The sequence below is a fragment of the Capsicum annuum genome, chromosome 12 (genome assembly GCF_002878395.1).
Source record: "Capsicum annuum cultivar UCD-10X-F1 chromosome 12, UCD10Xv1.1, whole genome shotgun sequence".
NCBI classification, from domain to species: Eukaryota; Viridiplantae; Streptophyta; class Magnoliopsida; order Solanales; family Solanaceae; genus Capsicum; species Capsicum annuum.
The window spans coordinates 187,338,869-187,353,082 of NC_061122.1; the positions used below are offsets into that span (position 1 = coordinate 187,338,869).

A 14,214-nucleotide genomic window follows, 5' to 3' on the forward strand; every position below is an offset into this window, starting at 1 on the left:
TAACATTAAACTCCAAATTTTCAACATTAACTAGTATCTTCAAACTCCAAAATAAAATTTAAACACAACTTTTAATATTCTAAGATTCACTCCAACCATACAATTACATCATAATGATTGAATATCCAAAATAATTTGCAACGAAATCAACAACTGTCATTAGGATCACAATAGGATAAATAGTTGTTTGCTCACACTTTTCGCAAGGAAGAACATCGAACTAAACTTGGAGTAGAATGCCTCTTTGGGGTATTACCAAGAGAACTCAAAAGGTGAACTCAGTTGTTATCTTCGGGCTTTGTTGTTGAATGTAAATATATCGCTACAGAAACAACGCTGTAAAGAAGCATAAAATTCATATTCAGTTATGTGTTGTCAAATTTGTGGAAATTTCCCCAACGCCTAAACATAGCAGAAAAACAAATCTTCACACTTGTATTGAACTAAGGAAGAAGGCAAGGGAAAGATGAAACCAAAATAGAAATACAGAAACAACTGCAGTCAGTAGCATTGCAACTGTTGTTGAATAGACCTATAAACAATTACAAACTATATTAAAATGGCATCCTGTAAGCTCTCAGCTCATAGGCAGACGCTGTGTGTGAGAGACTAAAATGCTCGTCCTTCCTTTGCGTGGTTGATTATTCTATATATGCATATGATAAATATAAAATACTCGTAGAAGACAAATCAACATCCTGTGGAGCAAGAACTAACCAAAAGAATAGATTACCTCCTAAAAAACACGTCAACTTAAAGCAAACGAAAAGGAAGAGAAAATCGCATTGTCAACTGCAGCACAATAATTTCTATACTCTTAAAGACGTGTGGACATGAGTGCATCCTAGAACTTCATGAAGAATCTAAGAGGCTATTGAAATAGTAGATAAACTTCATTATTGATTCAACCAATGTTTTAGCACTCCAAACTTTTAGTTGCCTAATCATTGCCCTAATTTTCTATTGATATCTCAAATATTTTGGAATGTCTATTTTCCCTGTAATGCATTTCAAGCAATAAATTAGCAGCTTATTATACATTATTTCAATTAGAAAAGCAACATAGCACAGGAAAACATAAAGCATGTCTAACGTTATGCTCGCAACATAGATATACTAGGGTGATCTCAAGGCGTATGATACTTGTCACTACACTGATTTACCCATTTAAACACTAACGAATGCAGATGAACAACCAGAGTCAGCCATACCTTCACAATATTGTCAGCGTACTTCATCACTATTGATACTGCAATACCACTGCAGAGATAAATTTTGTTTAGTAAACAATTAAAAGGTGACTGGTCCATGATGCAATCAATCAAATTTAAAACATATGAATGACATAATTTTAAACCAAAAAACACAAGTGAATGAAAAAAAGGAATAATGCAGCAGAATTGGTCAGTAAACAATTGAAAGGTGAATGATCCATCATGCAATCAATCCAATATAAAATAGACGAATGACAGAATATTAAAACAAAAAAAAAATAAGTGAAAGAAGAAAAGGAATAATGCACCAGAATTGAAACTTACACTCAACCTATGTTGCTCAGACTCTCCAAACAATATGCCGCACCCGTGTGGAACCTCAAAAAGTGCACTATTTTTGGAGGATTTGACACCCACCTGGTGGTATTTTTAAAGAGTCTGAGCAACATAGCATCCAATGTTACCCTATCTAAATAACCCAGTTTCAATATGTAGACAAATCATGTTGAATGGTTAACTAGGATTGCAAATGAACACATTGTATGACTAATTAAAAGACAGCACATTGAGCAAATACAACAAATGACAATTTAGGAAAAAATGCAACATGGCAGTTTTTACCTAGTGGAAATGTCACTCCCTACAGTATCGTTTATGTCAATCAATTCAGCCAATACAAAGTAGCTCCTTCAACCTAATGCTTATCAAGAGAACAACTAAACAACTAAACTAAGCAACTGCAGAACACAATATTTTGAATAAGTTTATGCCTCAGGAATATGAAATAGCTAGCAGAAGAAACACAGTACTTCCCACTGATCTTGTATTATTAGACAATGTATCCATAATCTTGAAATATAAACAACCACTATGAAGATTGAGAGATTTCATTATCTAGCAAGGGATTTAACGCATCATGTAAGGGGATTGTACTGATGTCGAGGCTCTTACAACATGAGATAGAGTTGGACTTGCTGATGAAGAAGAATGTCCATTAGCATCATGTGGTGTATGAGCTGATTTTAATGGATTTTGAAAACGCTTAACCTTTGGCATGGTTGTACAGTCATAAAAAAATATTAGAATCTGTAACCCCTTTTTCAAACGATTTTCTAGGTTTTATTTAAGCTAACTTAAGGGTCTATCCAAAAAGTATAACGTTTTCATCAATAAAAATATTAGAGCCTACAATTAGAGATCCTAAACAACACCTAATACTCAAATACAATATTTCATTAGACATACCAGCAAACACTAACTGACTATTAATTCAAAAACTCTATCACATGTGCAATTAGAGAGTCTAAGCAACACTGATGGTGAAGGTTACCCATTTTTGTTTCACTTCAACATGGTAATATAACACTATCCCATTATTTTACTTCAAATGAGCATGTAAATATTCCAATTCAAATGAGCATGTAAATATTCCAATTCCTGCAATTTGAGCAACCAATAAAATTATCTAGCCAAAGAAAGCATGTGTATTTGTTAGAACTTCCAAGAGTATATAGAAGATGACCAAATTTTTTGTCAAGAAAATAAGTTCTCTACAACATGATTATCTGTTATACTCGTTAAAACTGTTTTGGTAGTAAAGCCCAAAGCTATAAATATGTGAGAACTAAATAAAATAACCTTTCTCGAAGTATTTGTACAAAACTTTATTAGTTAGTACATCATCAAGATTCAAATCGCTACCAAATAGAGCTACAGGACCTTTGAAACCAAAGTAGAGATTAGAGTAGGTTAGCTACAGAACATGCTTTGTTGACAAGATAATAATAATGATAACTAACGTGCTAAAGTTGTAAAGGTTAACTATACTTGAATGTTTTCTTAAATGCTTTGAGTTGTTGGATTTCTTTTTAGTTACAATGCTCAGTCAATAACTAAACTTGCTAGCACACCTCAGTGGAAAAGACTGGTGTAGCAATTATGAATCTTGAATCCATTTTCAAATTCAAAATAGCTTGGCAAATATGGTTTAGCATATAGTTGAATCCAAAAACATTGTGTCGGTCCAAGTAGGTTTTTGAATAGTTTGACTTCCATACAATGATAGGGTGTATGCCCTCTGTTTCAATTTGTTTGTTTGGTGTTCACTTGATACAAAATATAGCAAAGTAAGAAAGACTTTTGAATCTTGTGGTTTTAAACTACTAGAATATACAAAAATGTTCTCTAATCTCGCGATCGTAGATACATAAGTTAGAAAGAAAAATGTATTATCACTATGTATAAACTTAAATCTGCATCTAAAGGCCTTAATCCTTCATGTCCCTTTCCATGCATTCCAATTTAGACACATAACTCTTTAAAATTAACAAGTCCCTGCAGTACAAAGATACTTGTAGCCGAACAGGTGGACACGAGCAGTATGGGAGAAATTTGGGTATATATATATATATTATGAGTTTTAAGACACCTCCTCCATTGTAGAGGCGAAAAAATTAGCTCATAAATTATAATTCATTTAATCCTTTGCTCTTTTGTTCGTTGTAAGATTACTGAAGGAAAGGTTGGTCATAAATGAGAGTTTGCTTTTACACGGAAACAAAGACCTTTGAGAACAAACAGTGGACCGGAAGCCCTAACCCTACCGCCAAAAAGCCTTCTGTATAGTGCAGGTGCATTCATATTTTTTGGCTTACTCTTTCACTTTTATTTTGAAATCTGGCTCGCTCCTGACTACGGTTTGAAATCGGCAGCTCTTCAAGGTTAACCCAACTTTTTCTTTTTCTTTTATTATTTTGATCAAATTGTAGCCTCCAATTGGCTCGGTAGAAAGAGTCTAATCTCAGAAAGATATAATCTTTCTATTATAACCACCATCTTTACAAAGTTAGTCAATAAAAATAGAAAGTTAAACAAACAATCAACATGAAAACTTAGAGCCACTGTATATAGACGTAAAAAAACACATACTTATTTTTTCAAAGAAAAAAAATAGACACTTTACACAGAGAAAAAGTTGATAAGAGAATTTAATTTAAAATCTAATAAAGTTAAGGAATAAGGAGTTGAATACATACCTGAACTTAACTCTAATTAATCTCGAAATTGAAAACGCATAACTCTAATTGATCTCGAAAACCTGAATTACCAAATTTATAATGGAGAAAACTGATTAATAGCGATAGAAACAAAAAATTGGTTGACAATGATTGTACAATCAGTGAAAAATAATTTAACAGAGTCAACAAAAACTATTTTCTTCCAATATCGGCATAATTTATGTTTCTTTCTCTAGATACGCAAGTTGAACACATAAATGAAGAGATAAAGAAAAATAAATAATATCCCAGCTCACTACAATCAACAAAAATTCGAATAAGAGCCGCAATGTAGTTGGGAGATGAATAAAGGAAAAGGGAAGTAAATAGAAGCTTACAATTTCAAGTCGAGAGGAGAGAAAAATATCGCTGCTGAGAGTTGAGTGCTGAGAAAATTAAAAACCCTAGAATTTGAAACTAAAACAGGGAGAAAATTTATTAGAGAAAATGAGGGAGAATTTGCCGCGTTCGTTTTGCCGCAAAATGTCAAAAGAATAAAAAAAAAATAGGTCTTATATTAAATAAGTAATAGCAAAAATGAGATACTGTATTTAAAAATAATAAAGTAATATGACCTCGACAACCCCAAAAAGTAAATTAAATTGTGAGAATTTTCAAAGCGCCACAGTATAATAGAATCTATGGGGGTTTTGATAACCCCCGCAAATTTATCTAGTTTTTATAGTGATTACAACAGTTTTATTAGTTGTGCCTTTTTGTCCTTTATATATAAACACATTTATCAGATAGATGTAAATGCACTTACTTTTGGTTAATGACTATGTAGTTGTGGTTGCCCCCTTTACTTAAAGGTTGGTGGTATAATGGTTGGTAGTGCTGATGCAGCTATGACTTGTCACGATCAGATACTAACCCCTAGTCATAACACAGTGCTTAGAATTACAAGTGACTGCAAGCTAATTCATGGTCTGACATGACACTATGAACGCTGAAATAAACTACAAATCACTAATGCAAAAATTATCAATCTGAATAATAAGTTTGGCAATAAGCCCAGGTGATAGTATCTGAATAAAATTTATAAAGCTAAAAACATAATCTAGCATACTGTCTAAAAGCCTCTAAATAATATGAGTTGTTGGAACAAGCCCCCAACTAACTATAACTATTTGAAAACTTAATGGCTGAAATAAAGAAAGGAGAAATAAAACTTATCCTCAAAAAATGAAGACTCACCACTATCTGTTGCGCATATAAGTAGGGAAATAAGTTAACCGTGAGCTAGATGATGAATGTTTGAACCTATATTATAAGATTATGTAGAGAAAACAAATACGCAGTTAGTACTTTAAATATACTAAGCATGTGAGATTTACACTACACTATATATGCTGAACATAGAGTGAGGAACGTAAACTGATGCAATGTCCAAGTGAATAAACATATAACTGAACAATAATAATTTGTTGAATAAATTAAGTCAGAGTTATGCAATATCTATGTCTGAACTATGGGAGTATAAGGACATTCTGATTATCATAAAGAGGTGTATAAAATAACATACTGACAATAGAATATTTAAATTAATTATATATTATTAAGGTATACTAAGATGTAAGGACCCATCTGGATAATCACATATACTGATTTCATAAATATTCTGATATATCAAAGATACTATGAACTAGACTGAACTGAGGGTCATGCAAATATCAAAATGTGAGACTGTTGGAGATAGTATTAACCGCCATATAACAATATGAGATAAACATGAAGTTTGATGTATAATCCCCATTGGAAAGGGCCCAATATACCATGCTAAAGTATAAAGGCTACTGATCTAATATAGTATAGAAAAATCTAGGTGGCACGTAGTTCTGCAACTTAGGGGCTGCTACTAAAGGTCTCAGTCTAACAGGCGGGTGAGTCTTCATCGGTTCATCTTCTCGTTTCTAAATACTACTAAAGGTCTCAGTCTAACAGGTGGGTGAGTCTTCATCGCTTCATCTGCTCGTTTCTAAAAACTACTCCCAACTGAATATAATTGATAGCTCTTGAGAATATTGATAATGAACGGATGTCAAAATGTCCATAATCATGGATGCATATCTGATTGTCATACTACTGGTGAACTTTTTTATAAGAAAAATGACCCACGGTCATTGATTGTTTTTTGGATATCATACTAATCGTGAAACATACTCTTGATAAAAAGTGCTCAGAAGCATTGTTGGTATATATGGATGTCATGCATGTCATGCGTCTTACTGATTTGAGCCGAAGCTCTTGATTATAATATGAGTATATATGTACATACACACATATATACATACATACATACACACACACACACACATATATATCATGTATGTCTGAATCATGAGATGTACTTTTATTGGGAACATAAGAAGGATAGAGTAAATACATAAAAAAATATACGAGGGCTGAGATCTTGAAAAGAATAAATAAGGATGAACCTAAATCTTAAATCCTGACTCGTAAAATACCAATGTTCTAATAGTATATATTATTTAAAAGTACGATTAAAATATTCTTTATCACAAATCACTTGAATAGTCTACTAAATTGATAATACGGAAGTCTACTAATTTTGATGTCTGAGACTAGTAAGAGATACTTTAGCTGAAAGCATCCTCAAATACACAAATCTGAAGGAACAAGTGTTCAATTAACAATGCATGAGATCCTAAGTTATTGGATATTCATAACCTTCTATCTTTGAAGAATGCAACTATTCATGATAATTTCTATAATTTGAATGATATGTGAAATCACAAAATACAAGTCCAAAATCATGAATCATTATATTTAGGGTTCCTGAATATGTTACTATCAAGGTATAAAGTTTCACGGGAAAACATGTATTTATAGCTTATTAGCTATGGTGAACTGAGATGCAAGAGGAACCATGACTGTACAAAAAAATTTAATTTTGAGATCATGAATTAACTGAGGAACTTAGTGTATATTGGGACTCAATGGGTGAAAGGATACCCATTGATAAATCCCACATATCTGGAGGAAAATTTTAGTGAATCCTTTGAATTCGGAGTTTGAAGAAAATGAACCCTAATTATGCCTTGGAGAAGTCAAATCACCTATTTTTCTCTGTTAATGCTACGTATTGATAAGTATTGATTGAATTTGAGTAATGAGGGACTTAGGATAAACTTAGGACAATTATTTAACCTTAGAGTAGCTTAAATGATGTAATACAAGGGTTCAGATATTGAGAAAAGACTGGAAAACCCTTTATAAAACATAACTAAAAAAGTTGCAGAACTTGACATATGAACGATCTTACGATCGTGGAACCCACTTACGATTATGGGTGATGCTCGTGGTTGGAAGGCTAATTGAGTCTCTCTGGACTTCATCAGACGAGACTTGGAATTATCATGGTGCCCACCCACAATCATGCCTTGGTTTGTATGTTGTAAGCCGGATCAATTTTAGGAGCAAAGATTATGCCTAAAATCGTGGTTTCTAACCATGATTGTGGTACCCTTTTGTGGTTAGGAGGTATTCTGATCAACTCTTAGGTTTTTGGGGTTATTTTATGCAGACGAGACCATTGTACAATCGTGATTTCTAACCACTATCGTGGTTTTTGTTTGTTGGTTTTCACTATCGGACAGTGCTTTACTGAAATCATAACTCTTAGCCCCAGAATAATATTAAGGCAAAACTGAATACATTGAAAAGAAGACTCAAATACCTTTAATTTGTGGTTCTTAAGCTTAAAAAACTTTATAAGCTATAAGGTATGCTCGTTTGAAATTGACTACAGAAAAATTCTTTGAAAGAAAACATCTAGTAAGGAAGGTTTCAAGTTGATTGTGAGCTAGGAGTTACTTATGTTTTTCAGACAAGTTTAAATCACTTTCCGCACTATCAAAATATGATGTTTGATTCTACATTTACTTGAAGCATGGTTCTTATCTTAGCTTGAATATTTGGGGTGTTACATGATTGCTCCCCTCCCTTTTATTTAATGTTTGGTGTAAACGAATGATTGTGATATTTTAGACAGTGGTATTCCGACTACACAAAATGTGCAAAATAAGACAAATCAAGCTAATCAAACCTTACTATTTTATTACACAAAAAACTGTCAAGGTTCACTACAAAAGTAACAATTGCAATGCCTTACAACATGGCAAAAATACCTACACTGACATTTTATGATAGCCTTCTTGGATTTTCTTTCAAATACATGTATTGAAATAAAACCTTAACACCTATAATACAAATACAAATAAGAGTAATCCAAAGTTGTTTCTCCCTTTTCTTGAACTTAACCTCCTTGATCTTTCATTTCCTCTCCCTTTTCTTGAACTTAGCCTCCTTGATCTTTCATTTCTTCTCATTTGTCTTCATCTTCTTGAAATCACCTTCAAAATTATCCAACTAAAACTCTATTTTGTTCACATCTATTTTGCTCTCCACAGATTCAGTTGTTCTAGAAGTAGGCTTGTCACCAACTCTATAAGTTCCCATTTTTTAGAAGTTTCAACTCATTGCTCAAGCTCACCAATTCTTTCCAACAGTCTGGGAATAACAAAATTTGATTTTGAATCAATACTTCCTTCCTTTCAAAGAGAAAAATCTCATGATCTAGCACTCTGAAGTGAAAGCTATTAAATTAGTATAGATTTTTCAAGATCAACGCTAATAAAAATTCACTTACCTCATAGTAAGGACAACTCCAATATCTTCTATCCGAGTTTCTTGGGGTCCCATGATGTAACACCCCGTACTCAAGTACGTGTATTGGCATATTCAAGTATGTGTATTGGTCTTATTTATATGAAGTTAATTTTTTTTATTTTATTTATACCGGAACGATAGTTCCATGCGAAGGTTATTGAATAAGCTTTCCAACGATATAAAGATTTCTAAAAATGGATAGGTTTCGGATATAATCGAGCACGTTCGAAACTATAAAATGGTGGCTGGGATATTTAGGAATAGTAAATGTGCAGGAAAATTTCCTGCACACAAACTACTGAGGCCATCCAAATTTTTGGGTCAACTTTGAACAATCATAACTCCCTTAATATAATGAACTGGGAGATATGCAACCTATGAAAATAAATATCATTGACTCTTCTTTCCAATGCAATTGGTTTCATCCAAATCCAACGTCTGAGTAAGGAGTTATACTCGTTTTACTTCAGCCTATCAAAACAAATTTTTAGGGTCAACTTCAAATGACCATAACTTCTTGTACAGGACGAACTGGGTGGCCTACTTTATATGAAATGAAAGACCTTTGAATTATCATTTCAACGATACCAATTTTACACAAATCTAATATCGGAGCAAAGAGTTATCATCGATGTACTTTAGCTTATCAAAACAGTCCACCAAGGATAGATTTGACATTATTTAAATTTTAAAGGCATTTTGGTCATTTCCTATTATATTATGGACGGGAATATGTGTATATATACATGTATATGAGTTCAAAAACTCATTTTCATCATCAATCATTGAGAAAGAACAAACCCTAGCCAAATTTGACCTTTAAATTACTTTTGATTCAACCGTAGAAATTTCAAAGTAATCTGATAACTGCGTTTGCCATCTCGAGAGCTTTGAACGACACCTATTATTTGTGCAAACAGGATTGCATAATTAAGAGGTGAATTCTAAGGTATGAATATTATTTGCCTTTGTTCTTTTCCATATGTATATGTGTGATAGAGAATTATATGTATTGGTTGTTATTGAAAGGTGATGGAAATAGGGTTATGGACTATTTTGCATGGTTTGGTTGTATTGAATTATGGAAGGTGAATATGGTAATTGAGTTATGGAAGATGGATATGGTAATTGAGTTATGGAAGGTGGATATGGTGATATACTATTGAATTGATGATTATTTATGTCTATGACTTAATTTGGTTTAATGGATTGGTTAGAAGGATAAATGAATCCAAACTTGATATTGGAGGATGTTGTATGAATATGCATGGCATGTGAATGTAATTGGAGTATAAGAGGGTTGAAGTGACACCCTTTATGATTTAATTAAGGCTTACTACTTAACCACTAGTTTGGTGAATTCAAATAATTGAATTTTGACGTTTGGTTGCTAATATTAGATTGCTATATATGTTCATTGTAGATAAGTAATTCGAAAAGATGGAAAGTCTATTTGGGACTAGTATTGAAGGTTGACAGTCAGGTATGTAAAGCATACTCTATACCATATCTTTGGCATGAAAGTGAACAATTGTTCTATTAAGAAGTTTCCAAAGTTATTCAATAACATGTGATTCATAATGGTTTTGTATGATGTCCTACGTTACCAATGAACTTGTTTCCACCCTACAAGATGTCAAGACATTCCAATACTTACTTGTTTTTCAAATCTTACATGTTTATTGCACTAATGAATGTCAGAAGGTATTTGGTTACTCAAACAAGATCCATGTGCTATTAATGACTCCAAAACGTTTCATTGATGTACCAATAAGTTCCTACTTCATTGTTATGGTGTTGATGACTCCAAAACACTTCATTAATGTGTCAATGAGTTCTTACATCATCGTTATTGCATTAATGGTCTATTTATATATCTCTTATTGATGTATCATTATTTCAAAGTATCAAAAATGTGGTGGCGACCGAAATAACAATCTCAAATATTAATTGAACTAAGTGATGGAAGTTTTCTCTTATCGGGTGGTATCCCAGGGGCATAAGCCTATCATAGGTCGATCCCTATTTATGTGTTTATGGGTGGTATCCTAGGGGCATAGCCTATCATGGGTCGATCCCAGTTGATATGTACTGGAGGCAGCCTAATGGTCACAGTACAGTACAGTAATGATTACAAAGATGATAAGAACGAAGGTAAAGTGATTAAATAAATACAATGTATAGGTTGCCACAAGTTCTAGTAAGTGTGGTCCACTCCTATTATAATTTATTCACTTGTTTTTTATTTCTATTGAGCTCCTATATCATATGTGATTATCTACAGCTTAACATACTCAGTACATATTTTGTACTGACGTCCCCCACGAGAGACCTACATTTCATGCTGCAGGCATAGGTACCTCAGCTCATACACCGCATAAGTGGGAGCCAGGATATCCAGCTGCTTTTGGTAAGCTCCAGTTTGCTTCAGGGCTTTCCGTTTCATATCCAGTCACTTTTGGTATTGTATAGAAGTTAGTTATATGGCGGGGTGTGTCCCGACCTTAGTTAAACTCTGTGTATTGTCTAGAGTCTTTGCAGACCTAATGTACAGTCAAGGTGGTGTTTTGTTAATAGACGTGATGGCTCCAATGGCCTAGTATTGTATATACATATATATGTGTGCTCGAGCTTATACAGGTGATTATTTCCTTTTATATGTGACATGATGTTGTTCGAATTTCGGGTTGTCATAGAGGTATGCATGGGAAGTATAAGGTTATGAGCTGGTTCTCCTGGGCCTCCTCGGTTACGTGTGCCAGTACGCCCTAATAGGATTTGAGGCGTGAAAAAAGTGGTATCAAAGAAGTTCGTCCTAGTGAGTCCACAAAGTCGTGTCTATGTAGAGCCTTGTTTATCGGTGTGTCATGCACCGCATCTATAAACAGGAGGCTATGGATATTTAGGAATTGTTTCTTTTCTACATGTCTTAGATCGTGCGATAGAGCCTATATTGTATATGAAGTCATAGTTGACTACTGAATCCGTTTGTTTCTCTTATTATAGTAATGATGCCGGTTACCAGAAGCAAGAATACTGGTAAATAAGTAGATGTGGCTGCCGGAGAGGAGACTAGTAAGTCACCCACTATACCAGCTAATCAAAGTGAGGCTCCAGTTGAGCATGCATCAAAAACTTCTTCCACTCCGGAAGAAATAAGAGGGAGGAGAACTATATCCCCAGAGCCACCTATTAATGCTTCTGATCAAGATCTTAGAAATGCAGTGCAACTTTTGACTCGTATAGTTGCTGGGCAAGCTTAAGGGCAAGCTATTCCTACCACAGGTCCTAGTGGTACAGATAGGGCGGCTAGCCTTCGAACACAGAATTTTCTTAAGATGGATCCTCCCACTTTTACTGGATCAGATCTTAACGAGGACCCACAGAACTTTATTGATCAAATTCAAAGGGCCTTAGATGTTATGCATGTAACGGGTAGAGAGACAGTGGAGTTAGCGGCGTATAGATTCAAAGGGGAGGCTATATATTGGTACGAGGAATAGAAACGATCTAGGTGTATTGATGCACCCCCAGCTACTTGGAAAGAGTTTAAAGAGGTATTTCTTGATCATTATCTTCCATTCGAGATTCGTCAGGCCCATGCAGATCAGTTTTTAAATCTTCGTCAGGGGAATATGAGCGTAAGTACAGTCTCCAATTTAATTCCTTATCGAGATATGCTCCTAATATTGTAGCTACTATAGATGACAGAGTTCATCAATATATGGATAGGGTGGATCCATATCTGGTTAGAGATTGTACTATTGCCGCTGTGAACAAACATATGGACATAGTGAGGATCCAAGCTTTTGCACAGAAAATGGAAGATCAGAGGTAGAGAAGAAGAACACAGGAATTAGAAAGAGGATATTCCAAGAGAGCCAGATCTACAGGGCAATTCATAGCATCCCAAGGAGGGTTCAGACCACAGTTTTCTGCTAGACCACCTAGGCCATTATCTTCTTATTCTGCAGCTATTGCCCCACCACAGTTCCAAGGGTCCAGAGAAAATCAATTTGGGCACAGAAGTGAGAGTCAGAGTTTGCGGACAGTGGGGTACCAAGGGCAAGGGAATATGATCCAATCGAGCCCTCCTCGAGAGCCATGCAATAAATATGAAAGGTATCATTTGGGCGCATGTTGGCTGGGGACCAATGTTTGCTTTTGGTGCGGTATGTCGGGGCATATGATGAGAGAATGCCCACGAAGGGGCATAGGGGGTATGGCACGACCTACGGGGTCATTTGTTGCATCATCATCATTGATGCCTTATTCAGGAAGGGGTGCATAACCAATGGGTCATGTTAGAGGTGATAGAGGAGCCATGAGTTCTAGCGGGGCTCAAAATCGTACGTATGCTCTAGCGAATCGACAAAATTTAGAGGCTTCCCCAGATGTGGTTAGGGGTACGTTGTCTATCTTTTCATTTGATGTATATGCCTTAATTGATCCCGATTCTACATTATCTTATGTTACTCCATTGTTTGCTGGAAAGTTTGAAAGAATACCCGAACTGTTAGTTAAGTCATTTGAAGTGTCCACACCGGTTGGGGAATCTATTATAGCTAGAAGGGTTTACCGAAACTGCATAGTAATTATTTGTGGTCGTGATACGATGGCTGATCTTATGGAGTTAGAAATGGTAGATTTTGATGTTATAATGGGTATGGACTGGTTAGCGTCTTGTTATGCCACAATTGATTGCTGCACGAAAAAGGTATATTTTCATTTTCCAAATGAATCAGTCCTTGAATGGAAAGGTGAAATTGGCGCACCAAGAGGTAGATTTATTTCTTATTTTAAGGTAAGAAGAATGATTTCCAAGGGATACATATATCATTTAGTTAGAGTAACGGATACAGAAGTGGAGCCACCAACTCTTCACGTTGTTTCGGTGGTAAATGAATTTTCTGATGTATTTCCTGAAGATCTTCCAGGTTTGCCTCCTGAACGAGAAGTAGAGTTTGGTATTGATGTAATACCAGGCACCCAACCAATCTCCGTTCCTCCGTATAGAATGGCCTCAGCAGAATTACGAGAATTTAAAGAACAATTAAAAGATTTGCTAGAGAAGGGATTCATAAGGCCTAGTATGTCCCCCTAGGGAGCACCAGTATTATTTGTGCGCAAAAAGGATGGCTCGCTGAGGATGTGTATTGATTAGCGGCAATTGAATAAGGTGACTATTAAGAATAAATATCCTCTCCCAAGAATTGATGATTTATTTGATCAGTTACAGGGCGCCAAGTGCT

General features: G+C 34.8%; 1 long non-coding RNA gene across 1 annotated transcript; it reads right to left on the reverse strand.

The window, feature by feature from the left end:
• Window positions 1–1,211: 1,211 nt before the first annotated feature.
• On the reverse strand, window positions 1,212–4,771 carry LOC107850228. Its single transcript, XR_001668525.2, has 3 exons — window positions 4,609–4,771; window positions 4,250–4,311; window positions 1,212–1,260 (listed from the first exon to the last, which is right to left on the reverse strand). It is a non-coding gene; the product is annotated as an uncharacterized LOC107850228 (long non-coding RNA).
• Window positions 4,772–14,214: the final 9,443 nt, after the last annotated feature.